General features: G+C 42.9%; 1 protein-coding gene and 2 long non-coding RNA genes across 4 annotated transcripts in view; 1 reads left to right on the top strand and 2 right to left on the bottom strand.

Annotated features, from left to right (window-relative positions):
* The window catches only part of LOC132692082 (uncharacterized), a 47,809-nt gene extending 23,633 nt beyond the window's left edge, over positions 1–24,176 (bottom strand). The window contains exons 1-2 of the long non-coding RNA XR_009616164.3: positions 10,785–24,176; positions 1–9,539 (exon numbers count right to left, since the gene is read on the bottom strand). The exon at positions 1–9,539 is cut by the window's left edge and continues 23,633 nt beyond it. This is a non-coding gene — a long non-coding RNA (uncharacterized LOC132692082). The remainder of the gene's footprint in view (positions 9,540–10,784) is intronic.
* MAML3 (mastermind like transcriptional coactivator 3) overlaps positions 1–26,600 on the bottom strand; it is a 411,434-nt gene that overhangs the window by 326,832 nt on the left and 58,002 nt on the right. The window lies entirely within an intron of this gene.
* LOC132692081 (uncharacterized) lies at positions 24,184–26,316 on the top strand. The gene is made up of 3 exons (XR_009616162.3): positions 24,184–24,534; positions 24,912–25,020; positions 25,247–26,316. It is a non-coding gene; the product is annotated as an uncharacterized LOC132692081 (long non-coding RNA).

The following is a 26,600-nucleotide window of genomic DNA, read 5'->3' on the forward strand; positions in this document are numbered from 1 at the left end:
GATTAGTATCAATTTGAACCCAAGACCTTTAGATCAGTGTTCAGAGATGAACCACGAAGTCTTTTTGTGCCAATTATTCAGATACTGAAGAAAAGGATTTTATACTACACGGGCAGTTATTTATTTATTTATCTCCAAGACTTCCAATCTTTTATGTAAATGGGTTAGGGCCAGCATCACTTACATGAGCAACTTCGAACAGTGTTCATGTATGAATCCCTGAATGATACATTTTGGCATGCTTTTTTTCCAATATCAAGGCTTTCTGGAAGCAGGGAAAGGGACTCAGGGTAGTAATCAAGGAAATCACTTAATATCACAATCCCAGTGGATCATTCAGGATAAGATTTTATAGGGTGTGTATGTGCGTGACAAAAACAGAAAGACAGACTAAGAAAAGGGAGAAGGAACACAGAAGAAAAAATCCAAGGCTCTCAGAAAGGGTTCAATTTCCTCTACGTCTCAGGGACAGGACTTGAGCCCAGTTATCAAAATGGCCAAGAGTTTGTAAATCTGTGACACAGATTCTTAGAGAATTGCTGGGACAGCCACAAAGTCAGGGGAAGGAGACAGCATAGCAGTATTTACAATAAATTATTAGCTTGCTAACAATTTCTGTATGTTATTAAATTATAATGCCCCACAATATAAAAATAACTGGAGTGGGGAGGGGTATGGTTGATGGTATTAAATTCTTAAAACAGCACAGTTCTCTGTAGTGTCTCTACTATTCTGCCAAAAGCATACTTAGCTGCCAAAATTAGGCAGCTAATTCTATTTGTGAAAATAAATATAACAAGACCGAATTTTTTCCTATATTTAATAATTTTCAAATATTTAAAATTCATACATCAGGCAATACATAAATGTCAGTCTTACCTTATTTTATCTGCCTTTGGTGAACAAAAAAGGAAGGATAAATTAAGGAATAAGGAACATACAGTAATTATAGCAAATACTATAGAAATCACTATGTGAAAAATATCATTTAAAATTAAAGTCATCTCAAAAAATTAAGGTCATCTCTAAATTAAGTGGCCACTGTTAATACTGTACTATATCCAGTTATACGCTTTGATCCTTTCAAATAAAATTAGTTTAAAAAAAAGCCACTGAGCCCAGAATATTTAGTTTCAAAGCTTGGGAGATTTTTAAAATTTTGTAAGTATGGTTAATTCTTGTAGTTATAACATCTATTCCCAAAACTCAAGGGCTTAAAACACCATTTTGGTTCAGTGAGTCAGGAATTTGGGTAGGGCTCACTTAGGGTTCCTTATGGTTACAGTCACGAGTCTGTTGGTGCTACATCATCAGAAGGCTCCAGTAGGCTGGCCACCCAGCATGGTTCATCTGCAGAGCAGGCAACTGACATTGGCTGTTGGTTGGGAGGTACACTGGAGCTTCCAATCAGAGAGCCTACCTGTGGCCTCTCCAGCAAGGCAGTGTCAGAATAGGTGAAATTCGTACATTGTAGCTGACCTCTCCCAGGGCAGGGGTACCAACCAGGAAGACTGGGTGACAGTTATCATGGCCTTTTATGACCCAGCCTTGGAAACCTTGGAAGTCATGAACTCCATGTATTCTATTGGTCCAAGTACTCATAAGCCCACCCAAGTGCAGGGAGACACAGACCTTACCTCTCAATAGGAAGAGTGTCAAAACGTTTTGGCACAATGGCTTTCTCAATCTTTACACTCTCTATCATTCCTTGCAGATAGTTTAATTTATGCACATAAACATAAGTGCACATAAGCTTTGTATGTAATAGGTGTTCAATAAATGTTTGGAAGGTGTATCGTAAGTACTTTTCTCAGAGGGAAGAGTATGGCATGGTCACTAATGAATTCACAAAAGAGTGTTCAAAAATATAGAGTGGATATGAATGCTTAACCAAGAGTCTCTGCCTGGGCACTTTTTGGACTAATTGGGCCAGTTCATAAATTTGTAAGGGAATGAAAATAAGCATTGCTCAGTAAAAAGGATTCTACCAAGAGCTACTCTATCAGCTTTCAAGTGAGAAAAACATGGACTTGAATCCTGACCCTATCACTTACAAGTTAGACCTTAAAACACATTATTTTATCCCTCTGAAATCTGTTCTCTCGTTTTCCAAACAATCACAAATAATACCACCTATCTCATATTGTTCTTCTGAAGATTAAATGTGTAAATACCTTTACATGGCCAAGAACAGGGCCAGACATAGAATTGGCACTCAAGACCAATGTGTTGTTTTTAGATCACTATTAGCATTTTAAAATTCCTAGACCATTCCAAAGTACATAGCAAGCACTCAATAAGTGTTAGCCATTAATATAATTATAGCTCACTAACTTGTTTTGTCCAGTTTCCTGGACAGTTTCCATCCACCTCTCTACCTTCCCACCACAACCAAACATTTCACAATTTGACACATCAGACTTTCACTTCGCTCCTTCTTCAGGTTCTGAAAAATGTGAAAAAGAACAATGGAAATGCTCAAAGCCAGGTAACTTTAAGAGAAACCAGGCTTTGTAAGTTGCTTGCATTATCACATAATCAGTGTGTGATTTTATCAGTTTCAAACTTAAACAAGAAAAACATTTTCACTTTGATTACTGCAACTTTAGAATGTTACTATCCTGTAGGAGAAGGTAAAATGTGAAGTCTTTTTCCTTCGACAAGGTTCTACAATGGGATGACTGCCTTTTTCTTCAGTGAAGGAAATAGGACCGAGAAACAAAATTCAAGTGGTATGTCCAGAGGTCTGATGCTATCAAAGAATGAGCAGGGATGGCTTTTGTAGTAGAGGGCCTACAAAAATATTGATAGTTAAATCATGCTACAGGGAAGGGTCACATTGGAAGTTGTTGTTTTTTTGTTTTTTTTTTTTTTAACATTAAACTAAAAATGAGGCAGACCTGTGAGGACAGGACAACATCTGATTTGTTCACCATTGCATTTCGGTACCCACTTGAGCACTTAACAAAGGCTTCAGACGTATTTGTTGAATGAGTTGCATAATTTCACGTGAAAATAAATGCCTGGGTAAAGAAGCCTCTAAATATTTAACCTAAGTATTTTGACTTTCAGGTCTACAATCTTACGTTAGCCTATTATAATTTTGTGTTTCCATTATGAAAGTGTTTCTCCCTTTTGAGAGTAAGCTTACTTTTTCAGTTCACTGATGAAGAGAATCTGAATAAAGTAGAACACACTCTTGAGGAGGAAGGGGTAAAAAAAAAGGCAAGCATCAAACCTGAAGGCAGAACCCACAAGAACAAGCAAACAAACTGCTCAGCAGATCTGCAACTGACACTCAAGAACTAAAATGAAATTGGCCTTTGCTTAGCAAAACCTAAATTAGAATCAGGAGAAATAAGCCCTTGAAATAAAAATGACACCTATGTGACAACGAACGAGTTTTAAAGCCCCAACACAGAGGAGGCAAATGCTCTCAAATGAGCCACTTGAGAGGAAAGGGCGCCTACCAAAGGCAACTTCTTCCTGCTTTAGTTTATCATGTTCTTTATTTGAACACGACTGAGTTTTGCACACACATAGATAAATGACTTTCCCCTCTGCATCTGGTCAAGGTAGATGTCATTTAAAAATCATTAGGAAGTAGAATGTCCCTTCTTTGTCCAGAGGGGAACCTCTTCCATGCTAGTATCTGCACAGTAGTGTCTGGCCTGGCCAGCATCCTCACAACACAACCCAGGTCTTTTTCTTTCTTTTCTTTCTTTCTTTCTTTCTTTCTTTCTTTCTTTCTTTCTTTTCTTTCTTCTTTCTTTCTTTCTTTCTTTCCTTCCTTCCTTCCTTTCCTTCCTTCCTTCCTTCTTTCTTTTTCTTTCTTTCTTTCTTTCTTTCTTTCTTTCTTTCTTTCTTATGTTTATTTTTGAGAGAGAGAAAGAGACAGAGAGAGAGAATGAGTAGGGGAGGGGCAGAGAGAAAGGGAGACCCAAAATGCGAAGCAGGCTCCAGGCTCTGAGCTATCAACACAGAGCCTGATGAGGGGCTCGAACCCACAAACCACGAGATTATGACCTGAGCTGAAGTCCAACGCTTAATTAACCGACTAAGCTACCCAGGTGCCCCCCCCAGCCCGCGTTTTACAAGAACTGCCAAATTTCCCACAGCAGATTATAGTGTGCCACGGAAGTGGGAATGGGGCATCTTTCTGTCACAAACTCCAGCTTCCAGGACCACACGGTTAAGTCTCATTTTCTGTAGCTTCCTTTGTCTCTCAGTTCCTGGGGACTCATACCATGTCTTGTCATCGTTGGGGAGGTTTCCCAAAAGCCGTCTCAAAGAGCCACCAGAAAGGGCACCACATGTGTGCGAAATGGAGCACAGGCATACACGCACACACAGGTACACCTACCCCTTCCCCCCAGAAATACCATCCATGTAAGCTGCGAGGCTACCCTGAACTTGTTCCATCCAGTTGACTCCTCTGGCCTTTTCCTCAAGATGCATTCCTGTAGCTCGACAAAACCATACAGCAGCAAACACTTGCCCAGCTTTCTAATTTTACAGCTTTTACACTGAAGTGAGACTCCCTCCTCTATGTAAATTTCCATTGCCTCTGTTAGCTTTAAATGTTAAAAAAAAAAAAAAGGGATAAAGGCACCTACTTTTTTAACACTGAGAAATCCAAACTGACAGAGAATAAATGTAAACACATATACACTAGCCCATGACTTAAAAAAAAATCAGTTAGGGGCACCTGGGTGGCTCAGTCGGTAGAGCGTTCGACTTCAGCTCAGGTCATGATCTCACCGCCCGTGAGTTCCAGCCCCACATCGGGCTCTGTGCTGACAGCTCGGAGCCTGGAGCCTGCTTCGGATTCTGTGTCTCCTTCTCTCTCTGCCCCTAACCCACTTGCATTCTGTCTCTGTCTCTCTCAAAAATAAATAAATGTTTTTTAAACATTAAAAAAAAATCAATTAGACCCACAGCCTCACAATTACCTTACTCTAAACACACACACACACACACACACACACACACACACACACAATGAAAATGTATTAGCAGACATCCTCTTTCAGATTTAATAAACAGAAAATCTTTACATTTATAATTTTACAAGGATTAGGATAAAGAGAGAGAGAGAGAGCATCTGCCTTATGTTCTCAGTGACCAACTGGACAGATGGTCAAGAATATCATTAGTTAAGAAAGCTCTCATTCATTATCCTAAAGTCCCTTGGGCAGGCTTGGTATAGGGTGCAAGAATGTTCCAGAATGTGATATTTGAAGAATGTGTTCATGTCTGCGATATGAGGCCATGCAGTGGATGTGGGGGAGGAAGGGAAAGGACAGACAGCCTGTTGTGATCCAAACAGCAGCCACGAACATCTCAACATTGGTTTGTCACCCCGAAACTTTCCGGCTTGTAGTCCACCTGTTCCCTCAATAGTATTAATAGTGAAGAAAACCATTTAGGGGTCACCACAGACACGAATCATTCCTCCTTCTCTAGGCATAAGTACCTCACAAACAGAAAATTTAGAGAAGCATGGAAGAGGAGAGGCTGCCTGAAACTGTCACTTCTTTGGCACCTCTTCTGGGTTCACACAGAAGATGTAAAAAGAAACAGGGGGTCTGACGTGTCCATCTTGATAACAGTTCCCAAGGGTAAAAGTTCTCTAAATATAAATCACCATTCCACCTGTGTAACAGAAGGTGTATGTGTGTGTTCAGGCAGGGAGTGGGGAGGACAGGATGACAACGGGCCAGTGAGCCCGAGAGGAGGACTAGAATCAACAGCTCTGCAACTGGCTAGGAATCTGTATCTACCTTTCAAAGCATTTCTTAGGAACTTCCATCGGAGAGACCGTGGCACCGACAGATGAGTTCCTTGGCCCTTTGGATCTTTCTTTCCAGCCAGCACTGAGCGCCCATTGGATGTGAGGTGCTACACTGGGAACCCACAGGAATACGTAAGAACCCGAGGTATGGGGATCCCCAGCCTGCCATTCTGGGGGAGGGGGTGTGTATGCACAAACATCAATCAACACTCACAGTTCCTGAAGCTGGAAAAAAAAGTCTTCAAAATAACCCATATATTGCTTTTTGCCAACAATTCATTTCAGTACTTTGATTAGAGAGCTCTGAAGAGGAAATCAATGAGAAGCCTTCGGGTTAAGTAGGAACCAGGGTCACCAAAGCCAAATAGGAGGCCAGCTTTGGAGCAGGGAGGAAAGAAATCAGAAAAAGAAGGGCATATACCATAAAAGAGAGGATCACTATTCATCCCCAGCTGGTCCCCAGCTTCTATTTGTTTTCCTTCCATCTGTAGCTCTCCCTCGTTCTTAGAAAACATCTCAGACAGAATCCTTAACTGACCTCTAGGGGGAAAGAATGAATAACAACAGTAATAGTTATTTACCATATTGAGTACTTACTATGCAGTATGAACATACATGACACTATGTTCAATGCTTTAGAGCTACCACCTCATTTAATGCTCAGAGTAGCTCTCTGAGGCAGGTATTATTGCCAATTTACAGACAGGAAGACTGAGACCGGGGAAGCTAAGCAACTTGCCCAAAGTCACACTGTGGCAGGAACCAGGTATGTCCAGGGTCAGGGCTCATAACCACTTCACTATAAAGGGTTCTTCTGAATGCTGGCCAAGACAGGTGGGAATTTTCCAAAACTAACTTTACTAAAGAATTAAGAAAAAAGCAAAATATAAATGCATAGAAAAAAAAACCAAGTTAAAATCCAAGTCTCTTGTGCTCTTAATACCAAAACCTAAATGTTAGTCAATTAATAAGTTCACCAACCAATTTTCTCCCCAGGGTGTTATGAAGAACATATAACACATGCATACATACTTTACATATTTTAAAACACCACATGAACATTATTTATTATTTCTAGGAATATCCCCTTTCTATCTCCCAGTCCAAGGTCTGTGAATATCTCAAATGAGATATTATGGTGTCTGAGATTCTGCTTTGGATATTTCTGTGCAATCTAAAAAAAGGTATCAACATTTAAATACTATATCCTTGGAATGAAAATATATGCCTACTGCTGTTATAAAACAAGGAACAGGAAATAAAGCTAATGCATCTTCTTAACTGACCAAGATCTCAGGATGAGATGTACACAGGAAAATGAGACAAATGGGATTTTTGTGCAGGGACTGAAGACGTCTCCAGTCATTTTGTACTGACTTTGCAGTTTTCTCCTGTCTCTTTAAGTTCTCAGGCTGTGGGCCCCCACAAGTCCTGCCTTCCCCTCTGCCCTGCTTCTCTGCGTGCCCTTTGGTTCATCCAACTTTGTTGAGGCTGTTTCTATCCTTCTGAAAAGCACCTTTTCTCCCAATTACTTCTGAGCTAGCATTTGGCCTCTTTCACTTGTGGCCTCTGCATGGGCATCATCTTTTCCTGAAACCTGCCTGCATCTTTCTGGCCCTTCTAACCATCCCTTGCAGAGTTTATTCTTCCTAAAGACGCCACAAGCTGCTATTCTCTGACTAGAGCACAGCTCCTGCTCATGTACAGACACAGGGAATGCGTGCTTATCCTGAATAACTTCTGCAAATTCTTTCCTTTGAAATACCGTTAAGAATCTTCTCTTCATCTCTCCATGGCTCGAGTAGAAATCTCATCAGTGTATTTGATAACACCAGTGTTCCTAATCCATACCAGCCTGCCCAGTCAGCACTACCACCAAAGGAGGCATGGCGGCCCCTTAAACTACATGTGTCCACTTATATGTGGATTTTTTCTTCATAAACGCAGTACAGTGATAGAAATGTATTTTCTCTTCCCTGTGACTTTCTGAATCATATCTTCCTTTCTCTAGCTTACTTTATTGTATGAATAAAGCATGTAATATATATAACGTACAAAATATGTGTTAATCAACTGTTTATGTTATCAGCAAGCCTTCCACTCAATAGTAGGCTATTAGCAGTTAAGTTTGGGGGGAGTCAAAAGTTATATGCGGATTGTTGACTGTCTGAGGGTCGGTGTCCCTAATCCCTGAATTGTCCAGGGGTCAACTGTAGAGGGCTGTTCCTTCCACACCCAACAAAATCTGGCAGCCCCATGTCAAAGGCAGTCCTGAAGTACCACTCCAATGCGGAGGCCAATGCTTTTATCCATCATATTGTGCCTTCTCGGTACACTACTAGGCTTTGAGGTCAAACAGATTTGAATGCAAATTCCAACTCTGACAAAGCTCTGTGATATCGGGCAAGTCATTAAACCACTCCAAGTCGTTGTTTACCCATCCTCAAAGTGGGGCTGATGATAATAGCTATCTTACTGTTGTTATGTTATTTAATAGGGATAATGTATATCAAATCTTGGCACAGTGGACACAGAAGTAGACTAACATTATTGATCAAAATAGCCACTATCCCCTTCTGAGCAAAGCAGAGTTAAAAATACAGTCAAGTCTTTCTGTCCCCAAATACTTCTGGAAATGAATCAGCTGCAACCAACAATCTTTCCTAGAAGTTGGGTTTGTATGTCCTTCCCTGCCTCACCCCCTACTCCTCCTTCTTTCCAAGAGGCCTGAAAACAACAGCAGAGAGAATATAGGCAAAGGACAAGAAGGCATCATAGCAATCAGCTCTAGCACCAAAAAAACAGAAATAAGATGTTTGGGTATTAAAAATATATGTATCACCCACTCCCACACTAATCATTTCTAATTTTATCAACCTGCTAATAAGCACGAGGCTTATGACCCCCACTTTAGCATAGAAATGGCAGAACCCTAGAGAAAAATAAGACTCTTTTAATCATTACCGTTTTTTATTACACTGTGGTGCTTCCCACACAATGCTCTGAGGAGAGCCACAAGAGCTCCGGGCTGTTAATGTAACACCAGCCACGCCGTGACAATCAGGGTGGCCATACTGAACTTTGTTTTTGGAAGACCCTGCACTCCGGTCCTGAAGCCTCCCTTTACCTGATGTGCCGTTTGTGCCTTTAGAAGAAAATTTAAAAGATGGACAAGTAAAGATTCAAGGAAAAGAGAACTAGAGCAAGAATAGACAAGAAGGGCATACAAATGAAAAGACAGCTATAGAGTCAAGTAAATTAAGCTTTGTCTCTAGCGTCCACTGCCAGGATGACAGGAACTGCTTTGTGCTAGGTTCTAAGGGAAGGGAAGCTCCCGACTCAGCACAAATTCATCAGGGCCCATCCGGAGGACGATGGGAAAGGAAAGGAGACTGAGGGAGAATTTCCAACCCCAGGTCCCAGGGACCATTGTCAGAGGAGGAAAGATAGGCAGGAGACAGAGAGAGAGAGAGAGAGAGAAAGAGACAGAGAGAGAGAGAGGTCTTGGTGGGTGCTAAGTTGCTGAACTATGTCCACAAAAGCATTATGAAAATACCCCAAGGGTATGCTCATCCAGATATGGGAGCTCTGTCTTCTGAGTCCCATGCTGGGGTTACTAAGAAACCTGGAAGACCAAGATCAAGTGCTCAGTGCCTTCTCTTTTCTGGGGCTCAGCACTGCCAAGGGAACCAGTCCTCACTCTCCAAAAAGGAAGGCAACCTCCTCAGCAGGACTGTTGACTGCCCTTAAGAAAGGAAAAGATTAGGGGAAATTAGATTCATGAGTGAATGCGGGAAATATAAGAAGCAAATAGTAGCTCTATACATCTATATTTTTACTCTTTTCATTGGCAAACTAAAGAGTAAACAATCCCCATCTTCAAATGACAGTTTCGTCTGAGTCCCTAAAAACTGTTTAGTCAGGGTTTAGCCGTATAGGAGAAAGTAGTTGATATTTCCCAGATGACCTCGGACTGAAGAGTGAATTCTGCATTACTAATCACAAGACCTTCTTCCTGTTTACTTGTTTACAGGCATTCAAAGCCAAAGAAAGGAAGTTAGCAGAATATCCATTTTCTTAATTATTGTATAAATGTCTCAGACTGACCTACAAAACGTATGGCATCATGGAAGGTGTAATGCACTCCAAAATACATGTTTACAAAATGCAAGACAGGTGTTTGGATTTATTTCAAATGTATTTAAGAAAGAAAAAAAAACCAATATGCTACTCACTAAAACAAACTGTGTGGTAGTTAATTTTGGAGAAAAGTAGTGTATATAATCACTTACATTTTTGAAGTAAAGGTTAATTTGCAGGAAATGGGAAGTTAAGACATGTGTAATTAACCTAAAGGTACACAACATAAAGAATGGAATGCAGAGACCAATGAACGCGCTAGAAGGAGCTAGCACAGAAATGCTTAACGAAATGACAAATGGCTGAAATATCTCTTCTTTAGCTCTTTTCTCCTTTAACCATCACAGACAGAAGCAGTGGTCAGAATGTACTGGAAAACAGTGTTCCTCAAAGTATGGCCCCTGAGCCCCGTGCTCATTCCCAAACTGCTAATGTTCCCCACCCAGAGGATAAGTACAGGCTTTGAGAGTACACAGTTAGAAGCCTTTATAGCAATTTGTAATTGATGGAACATCCAAGCAGGTGATCATTTTTCTAATAATTCATTTTTACTGTATTTTCTAAATGTATCGCTGCACCGTGGATTGGAAACAGAAGGAGAGGAAGAAACCTGTCTCTCACCACAGGCAGTTTGCAGAGCACTGCTAAAAAAGCTAAAATCTAAAATTGCGGACAGTAAGCACTCACTACGGAGTCAAAAAAATATATGGAAATTTTCCGTTGTTCAGTTTTTACCTTCAACTCATATTTTCCCAGCGCAGGCTTCCTGGCTAGTGTGGAAAATGATAAGTGGGGCTCACAGTGTCAGCTGCTTTAGCTTCACACACCAATTCCACTCAGGGCAACATACCTGGCTTTAAACTGTTGATCTATTCCATATGAGGCAAAACCCCATATAATCTTTTTGTTTGTGTGTAAAAAGGAATTCTGAACAGTCTTCTATAGAGGAAAAAGGAAGTATAATGTTAATTATCAGGCACAGCCAAATATTTATAGATCACCAAGCATAAAATCTATGAGCTGCTAGGTGGATTCTTCCCCTACCCCCCCCCCCCCAGCCCCAGCAGCCCCTGCCCTGCTTCACTCTAAAGGAGCATGTTCCAATACACGGATTGCATTACAATCTCTCCTTTATTTTTTGTTTTCCTATCTGTGGTTATAGCACTGTCACTTCTATCTTCTACAAATATTTTAGACTTCCTCTGCCTAGAATTGTTTTTCCCCTGGAATTCTGTTTATAAAGAGGTGGGGATATTAAAAAAAAAAAATGACTGTATCCTAACATTAAACACAGCAGGAAAATCAAAGTACACATACCCATTTGTACACGAGCTCAAATGGAAACTCACATCTACAACACAGTCCCGAAGTCCCACCAGCAAAATCCTCAGATTCCCTGTCTTACCAGTAACAAACAATATGCCCAAAGACCAGAATGCCACAGTCTCGTTTTTTACCATCACTAAGTGTTCACCGAAATAAAAACTTCTTAGCTACTGCCCTGGTTATATATTAAGCAAGTCAGTTTCAAGTTCAATATGTAAAATGCAAATTTCGCTAAATGGGCAGGCACTAAATTGGCTGGCTGCAGAAGAGAAGGGCACTTCTATTAGGTGAGCCTGGGGAAAAAGAGATGGGGGAGCTGAGAACAAGTCAACAGTGACTTGATTTGAGAAATCCCATTAGTAAACAAACACCGGAGTCTTACTGGCCTGATTTTATCTAATGGCTTTACTATTTCGCCACGGCTACAAATGCCGGGGTCATCTCGTGGGAAGGTAAGCCACGGACTGCACGCTCTCCAGCACTGGCCACATGAACAGTGAACGCCTGCCACTGGGTTTTCATAAACAGGGCCTTTCCCATCCAAGAGCTTTGTGGAATGGAGCTTGAATTGTTTATCCTGTTTCCTTTTTCTATCAGGTTGACTTTCCTGATGTTAAACCCTGTCAACTTTACTGCCCAGAAACCTGCCTTCAGAATAGGACTTTCTGCTTTGAAGACTCCTTTTAAGAAATGTCAAGGGGCAGTAAACCTAAAATGGGATCCACAGCACCACCAAGGACAACAAAAACGGAGCCCAGGCTAATCAGTCTCCTCCATAAAACACACACTCTGTCTCCGTCTCTCTCACACACAGTAGCAGCCCAATAAGATCTGTTGGGTGAATGTAAGCAACAGAGTAGGAAGCAGCTGAAAAGAAAGAATTCCTGCTGTGTTCTCCCCCTGTGCCTCCCTCCCAGTCAAAAGGGTTCAAGGAAAGAATGTTTTATTACACACTGCTGTTCACGACTAGCAGTGCAAGTTTACTCTGCCCAGGGGCCCCGAGCGGGGCGAATTTGGTCATCTCCATATGGTCTCAAAGTGAAATTCTTCCCTTTCATTTTTTCAGGCCTGGTCTAATTGAAAACAAGCCACACCGAGACACAATACACACACACACACACACACACACACACACACACACAGACACACACGGGGTGAAGGAGCATGCTCACCCTGCACCACGGGAATGGCCTCAACAGAATGTGAGCCACGGTTTCTTTCTACTTGCCTCCCGGTGTCCTTCCTCCTCCTCACCTGTAGCTGCATGGGCCTAACATGGGGTGCTGCTCACAGTTGGTGAGGCCCCCGTGGCCACAAGTCTTCATCACTATAGCCTTGGGAGTCCACTGCATACTTCAACCTCACAGGCTGAAGGCAACATCAGGAGATGAGGGTTCAAATGAGGCAGTCACCAAAGCACCCACCAGGCTTGCTTCAGAACATAACTAAACCACTTAGAACTTTAAAAAAAATTTTTTTTTAACGTTTATTTAGTTTTGAGACAGAGAGAGAGAGAGCACGAACAGGGAGGGTCAGAGAAAGACGGAGACGCAGGATCCGAAACAGGCTCCAAGCTCTGAGCTGTCAGCACAGAGCCCGACACGGGGCTCGAACCCACGGACCGCGAGATCGTGACCTGAGCCGAAGTCGGACGCTTAACCGACTGAGCCACCCAGGCGCCCCAACCACTTAGAACTTTTTAAATAAAGAAACCGAGGGGTGTCTGGCTGGCTCAGTTGGTAGGGCATGTGATACTTGATCTTGGGGTTGTAAGTTTGAGCCCCACAGTGGGTGTAGTGATTACTTAAAAATAAAGTCTTAAAAAAAATTTTTTTTAATTAAAAAAGAAAAAAAAAAAAAGGAACTGACCTTGGGACTTGTGAAAATGGCTAGAAGTGTACCGTAAGGTTGGAGACCAGAATAAGCCTCTTGGGCCTCACTGAGGCGTGCCTCCTACCAACAGCTGGGAAAAAGTTCTGTGTACAAGTCAGTTGAACTCCTGAGTCTCTGTCTAGCAGGCAATCTCTGAAAACAGGTGAGGCTGGCCAACAGGACGAGTAAAGTGGGGTATGTTATTATTAGGTTTTCAACAGTAATCATCTTACATGTGTACACGTGCTTACCAGTTTACTCTGAATTCTATGAACAATTTCATTCTGTATTCACAGCTAACCTAGCAGGGAGCAGGGTGACATTATTATCCCCATCTTATGGAAGAAGAGACGAAGGCCCAGGGTTGCTAAGTGATTTTCCAAAACAGCCTGGCCAGTAAACTGAAAACTGAAAACAAGACTCAGGTCTTGTCTCTTTCTGCTACATCCCGGCTCAACTTCAGAAAGCAGCTTTACCTTGTTAGAGGCAGTTAGAGCATTTCTCCTGTTTTTCCCCATATTGCCCATTCTTCTTAAGTATGGGAAGAAAACACCCATGACTACTTTCATCCACGTACCTAATGCTCAGTAAATCACACTGGAATCAATGAGCACCCCCAGCACACGCCACTTCAACATACCTTCATTCCTCTTGCTCTGGGCCAGATGTAGGGGGTTACATGTGTCTGATATGGAATCTTAAGTAGCCACAAAAACGTAAGAAACAGGAAGGAATACAGATGAATATGCTCCCTGTTTGCATAAATGTCATTTGGGCTCCTCGGACCTGGCACTTGAGACTTTCCTGCATCGTGGGCTTTGTCTAATGTGCACGTCTGTCTGCGAAAGCTATGCCACCAGAATGCCATCCACCTCTCTAGAAACTCCAGATATTCTTTAGTTTAACTCACTGCGTTTTACCAGAAGGTTCCCCTAAGTTTTTCCCTGTTTTAGCTTGGCCAAACGGTATTTCGTCCATGGCAGGGTTTGGGGTTTTTGTTTTGTTTCAAAATCAACTTGCCATTGCCCACCTCTCCCGGGCTGTTAACAGGCATTTGGCTTTGGCCCACTCCGCTCCTCCTGCAGGCCTGAGTTCTCTCCCACACACTGGCTCCTGCAGGCTTCAAAGAAGCCCAGTGGCAAAAGAAACACCTTAGATTTAAAAACAAACAAAAAAACCCAACCTGCTGACAGTGGAACTCGATTCTAGGAAGGATTATACCAGGTGCAGCTCACTATTAACCTTGCTGCCAGCAGACAATGATGGAAGCCATCCCTCTGATACTGGTTATTTTAAAACTTCTAGAAGGTTTTTTTTTTTTTATTTTTAATGTTTATTTATTTTAAAGAGAGAGAGACACCGTGCGAGCTGGGGAGGGGTAGAGAGAGAGGGAGACAGAATCCGAAGCAGGTTCCAGGCCCTTAGCTATCAGCACAGAGCCCAACGCGGGGCCTGAACCCTCGAACCGTAAGATCCTGACCTGAGCCGAAGTCAGAACCTTAACTGACTGAGCCACTCAGCCGCTCCATAACTTCTAGGAGTTTTAAAGAACTATGATGTGTCAACATCGTTTAGCACTTAATGAATGAATGAATGAATGAATGAATGACTACTCTTATCCTATAATATGCACTTAAGAGAAACTTTACCAAACTCTTCCTGAAAACATAAATTACTAGACAAGCGAAGGGGCAGTGACCACTCAGAGGTTTACTCTTCAGTGACATATACAACTTTAAAGCCATGTTTATTTGTCTCGTTACAATCATTTAAGTGTTTTACTTGCTTACAAAATTTTCTCAACTATTTTTTATGATTTGCTGTCCTATAAGCAGCGTCATGTGCATGTACACACAGGTACTGAAAAGTACATGATGCTGGCACTCTGTCATTCTAAAGATCAGACTCCTCAAAAACAATTACAATGTTGTTGCTTTCAGCAAACTACGTTTTTACTAGTAGGTCAGCCACTTTACAGTTTATTTCTTCCTACGTTCAACAACTTCCTGTATCTGGGTATGCTTCCGATGTGCCCATCATCACTTCATTCCTAATATTCCATTTTTCACAAGTTCCTATGAAGCATGACCTCAAGCCAGCATTTATTTCCTGATGTCCAAAATGAAAAAGATCCATAAACAAAAAAAAGAGAGGAAGTTTTAGCAGCTATTTTTGGACCCCATAAACAAAGCTGATTTTTCCAGAGGAAGAGAATCCTCTAAACTACTTTGGGGACTAAAATATGGCCTGAACAAATCTGTGTTCAAGGTTTTATCATTAGATGGGAAAAGTAAAGTATAGAATTTAAAAGGCTATATAGTTGTTGTTGTTCTAACAATTAGCAGCCATCTGCTCCAACAGTAAATGCCATTTTTTAAAGTTTCTTTATTTTGAGAGAGAGTGAGAGAGCGCATGTGCAAGATGGGGAGGGGCGGAGAGGGAGTGAGAGAGAGAATCCCAAGTAGGCTCCACAGTGTCAGCATGGAGCCCAACACGGGGCTTGAACTCATGAGCTGTGAGACCAACACTGTGACCTGAGCTGAAATCAAGTGTCAGACACTTAACCGACTGAACCACCCAGGTGCCCGGACAATACTGCTTTTTTTAAAAAGGCTAGTTCAGCGTCCAACTTCAGCTCAGGTCACGATCTCACGTTTTGTGGGTTCAAGCCCCGAGTGGGGCTCTGTGCTGACAGCTTAGAGCCTGGAGCCTGCTTCAGAGTCTGTGTCTCGCTCTCTCTCTGCCCCTCCCCAACTCCCCCTCTGTCTATCTCTCTCTCTCACACAAAAATAAACAAACGTTAAAAAAAATAAAAATAAAATAAGGCTGGTTCACATGGTTTAGTGTCAGGTAACTCTTCTTGTTACTGAGGCTCAGTTGCTGGTTGACCGTTCGGAATTGCCCCCTTTAAGGTGCCCTCGAAGCTTTTCTGCATCTTAGTATCTGCTCCCAGGACCACAACCAAGCTGTCAGGAGGCTGTGAACAAGTTCACAAAATCGAGGATTTGTTGACATACCAGTCACAGCATGGAGAAACCAAAAGGCTTAATTGCTGTTGTCTAACCTGTTTTTGTGTTTTCTTTGCTCATTTCTTCCCAGCTCTTGACAAATAGGTAATGGGTAGTTAAACATTTGGGACCAGTTAGTCATCTTGCTTCAGTCCAAGTGGAACAGCCAGTAACTTCAAAGGACACCCCTAGTTTGGATCAGTTTCACAAGGGACAGAGCCCAGGCCCGAGGGCGCCCTTATAAAACTTAGGTCATTACTTCATTCCCCGCCCCTGGTTACCTGAGGCACACCGTGTACACACAATAGCTATCAGTCCTCAATCCTAAGTCAAGAGTTCTCTACGATGCCCCTATCTGACTCTGTCAGGAAAAGGAAAACAGAAGATAGGTCCCTGCCACGGTTCCTCCCACTTTTTACTGACTCCTGTTCTCTGTGCCTATACACAAGCTATTTAGAAAAGTCATGCTTTTGGAGCTGCTTGGCCAAAGCAGGTGACGCACTGCATGAAACTGAGAATTTTGAAAATACTTCCGATTTCTTTTCTTGTCTCCCACACAAGAGCATGCTCAACCCACGCATACCTTGCCATTTAAATTTATGATACAGTTTCAAAATAAAGACTGAGGCAACCATGCTGTTTAGAAACACCCCAAATCCTCCCTGTTGGGTATAGCTGATGCCTTCATTTAGGGTCACATTTTCCCAGAGACTCTAGTGCCTGGGGTACTGAAAGCCATCCTTTTTAACTGTTTTAGATCTGTGGCCATTTGTCCCACAGATTGCTTCTTCGGCCTCTAACATTTTTGCCAGGCAAAAACGTATGCTTTCTCCTTTAACTACTACTGGTCAGTTGACTTTGCTGAAGGAAATTCTGGCCCTGTGTAAACTCATGGAAACCTTCTATTTCACCAGGATGCCTTTTTTTCTTGGATTCAGTGCAAGTCTTTTCTGAATCTAAGTAGCGGCTCTTAAAGGCCCTCACTGTGTGTTTGTTTTCCAATTTGAGAGCATCTCTCCATACATGCATAAAACATTAAAAGCTTCAGTCATGTGTCTAAAGTCACTCCAAGCTGCAACTAGCAGGTCTTCACAGGGGACTCAGCCATCCCGCACCACGGGCTCTGCCTCACAAGTGCGGCAAGAAGACCCCGTCCCCTCGGTGTCCGCGGCAACTTTACTTTCTTTAATTCCTCTTCGATAGACACACATTTTCTGACTCAAACTCTCTCACCAGTTCAGCTCTGATACATATTTCTTCTATTTTCTCTTGTCTCACAATAAACAGTGCACTATCTAGTTGTCAGAATGTTTCAAGTACTTCTACCTGTTTTCTCTCAATGACCTTCTCAGCATGAGAACAGAGACGACCAGGACATTTAAACCACCAAGACTTGTCTGAGTGACTTCAGCTCTCACAGGTGTGGCAGAAAAGGAACGAAAATCCCAGCTTCCAGACTCTCACAGATACAGTGAATTCATCAATACTACTCTGTCTCGTGAATACATAGCAGATATAAAATAAATCTGAACCATATAAAGAGGAAGAAGGGCACAGAGAACTTATGGACGGTGAACTACTTCACTAGAAATTTCCTTTCTGTTTTCGACTGTGCCTCCATTTGACTCACTTAGGAAGAAGAATGAAAACACAGAAAGACCCTTCTACTAATCCCTTCCTTGTATTATACACTTACATTTTGTGTGTGTGTGACTCCAAATTCTTTTCCAGAAGTCATGTTCTCTAGTTGTCAGCAGAGGGTCCATGCTATCTTGTACATCTTGCTGCTGAATATCACCTTAAATACTCATCCCTGTCAAGGCATCCCATGCCAACCCAAAGAAAATACCCCATGAAGTGACATTTGCCTTGACATTCTGTTATTTGGGGATTTTGTACCATTTTTAGTTTTTCACTGTTATAAATAATGCTGCCACAGGGAACTTCATTCTTCACAATTACTTGGGGCTTTCTATGGTTTTAAAGGCTATAAAAAGTAAAGTTTTAGCTCTTTTTAACTGCAAGATTCTTCTCAGGGTACTGTACCCTTTACAGAAACATCAGCAAAATGTAGGTTCAGATGTTTTCCCACATTGTGATCAACGCTGGGTTTGAAACTTCTATTTACTTTGTTTCCAGTCTCCTAGGCACACAACTTCACCTTAAGGTTGACTTAATATATGTTTCTTTAGCTCCTAACTAGGGTTTGCACTTTTCAGAATGATAATTTAAGGTCTGTATTCCATCCTGTGTAAACTGTCTCCTTCACCACTCATACTGCTTCTTTTTAAGCATATATTAAGACAACGTTAAGGTGAAGTTGTGTGCCTAGGAGACTGGAAGCAAAGTAAATAGAAGTTTCGAATCCAGTGTTGATCGCAATGTGGGAAAACATCTGAACCTACATTTTGCTCATGTTTCTGTAAAGGGTACAGTATATCCCAAGAAGAATCTTGCAGTAGTTAAAAAGAGCTAAAACTTTAATCATTTTAAGAATCATACCAGGTGGGAGAAGGGGTCAAAAATTGTTTAATCATAACTATCTACACTACCAACCCTTTAGGAAACAAAACAAAACAAAACAAAACAAAACACACCAGACTTCTTTACTCAAGGCAAATGGGAACTATTTAGCCTCTGGAAATTAGTAACAATCATAAACACTTATTAACAGGTTCACCCATATGCAAAATTGTTCACACAAAACTGACCTGGTCAAAGAGAGAAAGGCCTTTCCTTCCTCCCTCACTACATTCCCCATCATCCACTCATAACCCACTCTTCTTCTTCCAGACAAACCCGAATTTCTCCATTATGTCAGAGCTGCCCAACCAGTCATCCAAGGCACAATCTCGTAATCTTGTTTGAATGCTCCCTCTTTCATCCAGTTAGTTCCACCTCCCAAACACCTTTCCTTTCCATTCCCACTGTCCCATAGTTAGGGTTTCCTCATTTTTTTAAGTTTATTTATCGAGAGAGAGAGAGAGAGAGAGAGAGAGAGAGAGAGAGAGAGAATGAGCAGGGGAAGGGCAGAGATGGAGAGCGAGAATCCCTAGCTGACTCTGCACTCTCAGCACAGAGCCCGACATGGAGCTTGAACCCATGAACCATGAGATCATGACCTGAGCCAAAATCAAGAGTCAGACACTTAAGCGAATGAGCCACCCGGGTGTCCCATGGGTTTTCTTCATTTCACCCAAACAAATGCATTTCCCAGCAAACTCATTTCCCAGCTTCCAGGCTCTGCCCTTCAATGTATCCTATGTGGTGCCATCGGATAAACTCCCTATAGCACAGCTCTGACCTTGTCCCTCCTATGCACAAACTTCTGGGTGCTTTATGCACCTCTAAATCATATTCCAACTGGTTCCCAACCAAAAAAAAAAAAAACAAAAAAAACTGCACTTCCCATAGCACTGTCTTCGTACCTCTCTTTGGTATTTATTTATAAACTTCTTGGAGAAAGAAAGTTCGCATTATCATCTTATTATCTTCACTATGCTTTAGCAAGACCTTAAGTGTACTCAAAAGAACTAATCTGAACTAATCTTTTGTGTCCCATTTGATAGTAACTATTCAAATGTAAACTTCTTAAAAACAGTGCCTTATTAGATCTCCTATAGTTCACTGCTTTCCACATGGCAGAATTTCCACAAATAATTACTTAACAAATGAACTAAGCAATCAGTAGTTCTTGATCCCAGTCTGGATCCACAGTCTGCGTGCTCTAGAATAAGCCACCTAAAAACATACTGGTATTTAAAATGTCAACTAAAAGGAAGGCAGTAATATTCAGAATTCTCCTATAAATTAGGTATCAAAAAGAACTTATTGTACACACAAAATAAATAATAGGCCTTCAGGTTAAGTTCTACAATCAAATCATATCTATAATCGATACCAGCAAACATACAGATGTGCCACAGGAAGAAATGTGTTGAGACTTATCTATATACTTTCTAAAGAAGTTGCACCTCCTAGAAATCCACTCCTTCCAAAATTATCTTAAGCAAGGCTCAGTTTACTTGATCACATTTTGACCAAAAATAAGATGAACAGAGCTCCCCCTTGACAATCAGCTACACATTCTTCATAATCCCAGTATGACTGAACAGATGGTACCTGGACTGATAGCAGGGAATTCTAAGTTCATGTTCCTTCTTTAATTAGCTTCATGACCTTGGACAAGTCACTTCACCCCAAGGTTCTCTGTGTCTTCCCCTGGGAAATGAGTGTGTGGTTCCGATCTTTAAGACTCCATGCAGCTCGAGAGTTCAATGATTTATGAGTTAAAAATAAGCTTTTTACTGATACACGAAACAGCATGAATGAATCTCAAATGCATTATGCTAAGTGAAGACATCAGATTCAAAAGGCTACATACGCTATGATTACATTCACAAGGCATTCGGGAAAAGGCAAATAGGGATGGAGAGCAGATCAGTGGTTGCTAGGGATTAAAGGTGGAGGGAGGGTTTGAGTACAAAGAAGTAGCATGAGGAAATTTTCTTTGGAGATGGAATACGCAAATTGTTCTGTATCTTGGTTGTAGTGGTGGTTACAGGACTCTATGCATTTGCCAAAATCCACAGAACAGAATACCAAAAAGAGTGAATTTTGCTATATGTGACTCAAATTATTTAAGGCATTAAAAAAAGTGTACTTCAAAAAAAAAAAATAAAACGTAATAAAATAAATACATTTTAAAAAATGTATTTTTCCAAATCCGGTGTAATTTTTGATGACATAACAGCTGGACAGTCTCCCCCAAGAAACTAATGCTGACCTCCTGTATTCGCTATCACCATTTTGTTCCAAGACTGATGAACCAAGGTTGTACCCAAATAATTTGCTGTTTGTTTTTGCGGTGTTATTGTTGTTTTTGACCTTCGGATAGCCATTCTACAGAATCCTTTCTATGTAGCTCATTTTCCAGCATGGTACAGTGAAAAAGTAAAATGAACCCAAATGAGAATATTTCTCAGGCTGCCAAGGCCCTGCATGGTGTTCACGGAATGTTAGAATGTTGTTATCACTCTTGTGATTCATACTAAAGACATGAGGTACAGAACGTGAATAATAACAACACAGCAATAACAACAACAGTGGACATTTAATTAGCAATTACTATGTTCCAGGTACTGTTCTAAGTGCTCACATAAAGACTTACTAAGTGCCATAGTAATCTTGTGTAGTAAAGATTTATTTAAAGGAATCATTTATTCATCTTTTGGAGAGTCTATAGCTACTACTAGTGATTCCACAAATTCTTTTTTTTTTTAATGTTTATTTTTGAGAGCGAGAACATGAGAGAGCAAGCAGGAGTGGGGGAGGGGCAGAGAGAGACTGGGGACAGAGGATCAGAAGCAGGCTCTGTGCTGACAGCAGAGAGCCCGATGTGGGACTCGAACTCACGAACCATAAGATCATGACCTGAACGGAAGTTGGATGCGAAACTGACTGAGCCATCTAGGCGCCCCTCCACAAATTCTTAACTAGGCTTTCTTTGGAAGCTGGACAGAAAGGCCTTTCTAAAAGACAAGCCAGCATCTCCCCCTCTGCCTGGTGAGTTCATGAAGTGGGCCTAGCAAAAAGCCCTTCATAGATGACATAGATGACATTTCACAGTCAGGTACAGCGGCATCTTCCTGTTACACCCTTAGAGCCTGCAGCAAAGCTGGCCTTAGCTGAGAGGTGAGCATTTCCTAAAGCCTTCCAATACCAGGCAAGAGAAGGGCTGACCTTCTCCCGCCTGCCACTACCAAGGGTCTACCTCTTCTTTTTCATCACTTAGCTGCTTTACATAGGTTTGGGCCACTGGGCAGAAACATGTCCCAAAGCAGATAAAGGTCTGTTCTTTGAAATGACCAGATATCTGGCCAAGGCAAGGGTTCTGTTACAACCCTTTGAACCAGAGGGGATGGTTAGTAAAAAGTGACCAAGCTGCCTGGGCTGAAAGAAACCAACCAAACAAAAACAATGAGCCCATTAGATGGTATTTGAAAGGTATTTAGACCCTGAGAACTCTGAATATAGTAGAAAGGCAGACTACACTGAGAAAGGGCTCTCAACTAGGTTCCTGGGTTTGTTTAGTCTGCGTATCTCAAGTCCAAACTAATCATCTCAATGGTTTGTTTATGACCAGAACAGGGTTCAAATGGCCTCTCAAAGAAAGCAGGGCAGGCCTGGCCCAGCCTACTCTATGTTGCAACTTGCCCTTTCTCCCACTGCCCCCACGTTTCCACAGGACCCCAAGCTTCTCTTTATTTAAGTGAAACAGCAGCCCGTAGTTTCATCTATTTCCTATCTTTCTCTTCAAACCAGGCTGTAAGCTCCAAAATGGGCAGGGACCATATCTCTGTTGCTCACTGCTGTATCCGGCTAATTTTTGCAATAAAACTTAGAAACAATAAAATCATTGGGTTAATGGACTTCCTGGAGGGTAAGCTGGCAACTTAGACTGAGTTTAAGGTGCCGCTTTTCCCTGCACCAGAAACAACACTGAGAACTAACAGGTCCCTCCCTCCTGCAAGGGAGGTTTTAGGAAATCTTCAAACGAAATCACCCTTCGGTTTATCAGAATGAAAGACATCCATTCCCAAAATTCTAATCCACCTGCAGGAAGTGGGAAGGGGTAGGGGTTGGGGTTGGGGCTGGGGGGGAGGCAGTCAACAAAGCACTCCTCCAGGCCACCTACTCCCACTCCTCAAAGCAGAATCAGATGGGAAACCGGGTGAGGCAAGTTAACCTAGAAGCCCTCCTCCAATTAATGTGTTATTGCTCCTTTAAAACCAAGAACAAACGGCCCAGTGCTCGTGATCCCGGAGGCTGCAGAGCAGTAATTGTCACTTAGCCACTTAACTCCCCGCCGCACTGCTCACTCGCTCGTTGGGGTTTATCTCTCAGCCAATTACGGCTGTCATTTGCGTTTCAATACGTGCCGTCAGGGGCCGGCCCACTCGACGGCGGAACAGGAAACCCCGGGACCCGAGGCGACTGGCTCCCGGTGGCTGCGGAAGCCCACGCCTCACCGCTGGCTGCTCTGGGGAAGCTGCAGAAGTGCTCTGGGGAGCGCGCTCTCAGCACGGCTGCAGAGGGGCCCCGGGGACCCCACCACACTCCAGGTTTGTTCTGAGCCTGGGTCTACACTGAGGCACCCGAAAAGAGGAATGTCTGACTCTTGAAAGCCCGAAGTCAATAATAGTCACGGCAATGTGAACGCAATAGAAAGTTTAGCTGCTGAGCCTGACAGCAGACAAGAGACAAGTAGGGGAAGTAGCAGGGGTTACCGCAATATATTATTGTGAAATCAAGGCAGGCACTGTCTCCAAATGCAAACACAGCAGATCCTTAAATCACTGCTCTTTTATGCACTTAGATTTCCACACGGGGGGTTTACCCATCTACAACTCGGCCCTAAAAAGTGTAGGGGACACGTGGATTTTCTTAGGCAATCCTGAGTTGAAATATCTAAAAATTATATTTATATCCTATCGTCAAATGATACAGGTTTGTAATAAATGTGTAGTCACAAATTTTATTTTTAAAAATTTAAAAAACTTATTTTTTTTTTTAAAGTTTCCTTAAAGGCATAATTCTGATGGGAATTTTTTAATAATTAAATCAGAAACAAAACAAAACCTTTGCCAGGTCATGTGTCCCAATTTTTGCTTTTTGAAAAGATGTTGTTTCTGGTTGCTCAGTGAGTCCTAAACACAAAAGGCCTCATCTTTTCAAATATTTTATTTACTTGGACTTCCTGGATCAAATCTATACCACTGATCACTGCATTAAGGCGTTTATCCCGGAGGTTTAAACCTCTCCTGTTTGCAGAGGAAGCATCTGAGCCAGAATGTATTAAGCTAGCCTGAGACGTCCTTTGGAATACACTTGGTCTACTTTAGGGATATACACATTTTAAACCCTGATTATGGGAAGAAAGGGTTGGAAAGGGTGAGAGGCTGAGGAACAGACCGAGCCTTTTACAACCAAGCTCCTCAATGCACCACAGTTGACTGTCAGGGGGAAGGCAGAGTGCACCAACACGCAGGGCAGAATATCAGCTAGCTGGGTGGTAAGCGATCTCTGGGTTGTCAGCATCTTCGTTTTCCCAGCTGAATAGCAGTGAGATTGTCCTGCTCACCCTGCAGTTAGCAGCAAGCTCCCCCTGACATTCCATCCTCTGAAGCCCCAGCAACCACCGGGGAGGAGGGCTGGCAGCTGAGGCCATGCCAGAAGAGACCTGTTCTAGCTGGATCCACACACTCCAGTCTCTGGGTCTAAAATAAGACTCTTAACTTCTCTGCCAATGAGCTTCACCAGGCCCGATGACGTTAACGTGTGCTGTCAGCTCTATTTGCAGGCAAGGTCCCTGTTCACCAGGATTTCATCCAGGTAAGGAGGAATTTGGGGGGGGTGGGGGTGCTCTCTGCAAATGGCCCTGTCCTCCCACTGTGTGCACAGAGAAGGTCTGAAAGGGGTGGTGAGGTATTGTATACCTCATCTTGGGCTGTGCAAAGAGTTGGCTTAGCTATAGTTAATTGCCATCCTCAGGCTACATGCTGCTCACTAAATACCGGAGAAGGGAGACTGTTCAGTGCATAACTAAGAAAACTCACAAGTCGAATAAAACTAACCAGGGGCCACCAGTGCTGACCATGGCCAGCCACACACAGGGAGACCTGGATGATCCTCACTCTTCTTCTCTGGGGCCTTCTAATTAAGAAAACCTTAAACTTGGAATCAATTTGCTCCCTTCTTGCTCCTTTCAGTCATCACCCTGACCCGTCTCTGATGCAAGAGGGCACTTCAAAAGATGCAGAGCTCCTAAGATAGCCAGTGGCCAGAGTGTGAACTTCCTAATTAAGGACCTACACAAAAGTAACTTTTTCTTCTTTTTGGCTCTTTGTATTTCTTTAAAATGCTGTTTCGAGCTGAACAAACTATTTGAACGTCTTCCCCTTCCTTCCTCCCTCTTTCCTCTCTCTCTGTCTCTTTGTTTGTGTCTCTGTCCTCTGTCTCTCCCTCTCGATTTCTCATCTGATCAATAGCTTCTCTCTCAGTCATGGGGTGTGCAATAAACTGTTCTTTTTCTTTTGTCTCAAAGCCAAAAGTCACTTTCTGGAGAAACAAGTTCCTCTTCTCTGGGAACTGTGAGCGGCAGCCCAGTGGAGGTTTGGAAGCCTGCCACAGATGGCCAAGAACAAAACCCAGGCCAATCAGCAGGGCGGATCTGAGCCCACATCCAGAGAGGAGCTGCCTCACCACAGCCCTGCTGCTGCCACCAACTGTCCGAGGAGCTACCTCTAGGGGCCGGGCGGGAAGCCCCACCTTCCTCAAACAATGTCACAAAGTCCCTGGTAGTTGCTGTGCAACCTACCTTTCTTCACTCTCTGTGGTCAGATTCTGTTCTGACTCAGTGAAGAACATTTGCTTCCACCTTGTCTGTTCCCAGCCACATCCGTCACTCTCCCCAACTTCCACAGAGAGAATCAGTGGAACCACCAGCCCTAGATCCTCCAAGATCATACTCAGAACTCAGCCTGGAGCCCCAGTTCTTCCCTGGGCATCTCTGCAGACAGGCCAAACCCACGTATCGAAAGCCGAATCCATTAGCTGCCTCTCCAATGTGACCCTTCCGTGTATGACACCAGCTGCACTTGGGGCTGGGAGGTCATGCTTGACTGCCTCCTCTCATCTCCTACACCCAACTGCAAGCTTTCTGAGTTTTACTTAATAAACATTTCTCAAATCCAGCTTCCAGAATCCAGAGATACGGCCACGGTCCTAGGTTAAGCCTAAACCTGTCCTCTTCATTAACCACCTTCCCCCTCTGCCAGGAGGGGCCTAATACATACATCTAACTCCACTGTCCAGTGACCCCCCTGGCCCGCCCCCCGAGCCCCCCAGCATGACCTTCAGGAACCGGTGTTCCCGTCCCCTGTCACCACAGTCACTGCCTGCAGTGTGGACCTGCTCTCGGCACCTGCCTCACGAGGATGCCTCCCGCCTCTGTGCTCTTGCTCAGGCCCCTCTCACCCCTTCGCCCAGCTAATAACTATGGCATTGCCCAGGCATCTTCTTCCTTTGCTTCTCCTCCTCCAGCCAGGCTACGTGCCATTGCTCAGGGCTCCTATAATGCTCATGCACGATTCTATCACTGCATCCAGTCCCTCAAAGCCAACCTGGGGGGACTGTGCAGTATTTCTGCTTGTGGTCTCAGTACCCATCACACACAAAGTGATGCCTGTCACACCCAGTAGGCCTCAGCAGCTGGGATTCTGCATTGGCACTGCAGGACTACCGGCTAATACCGTCCATCACCACAGCGCAATCAACACTTTAGTCTGAGTTAGATCCGTTTTTGTGTTATCTATTTAAAGTAGACAGACGCCTAGACACCAAAGGACTGTGTCTACGTAACAGATTTTGTCTGGCAACTTATGTACTTTGGGTAGTTA

This window comes from Panthera onca, chromosome B1 (genome assembly GCF_046562875.1).
Source record: "Panthera onca isolate mPanOnc1 chromosome B1, mPanOnc1 haplotype 2, whole genome shotgun sequence".
NCBI lineage: Eukaryota > Metazoa > Chordata > Mammalia > Carnivora > Felidae > Panthera > Panthera onca.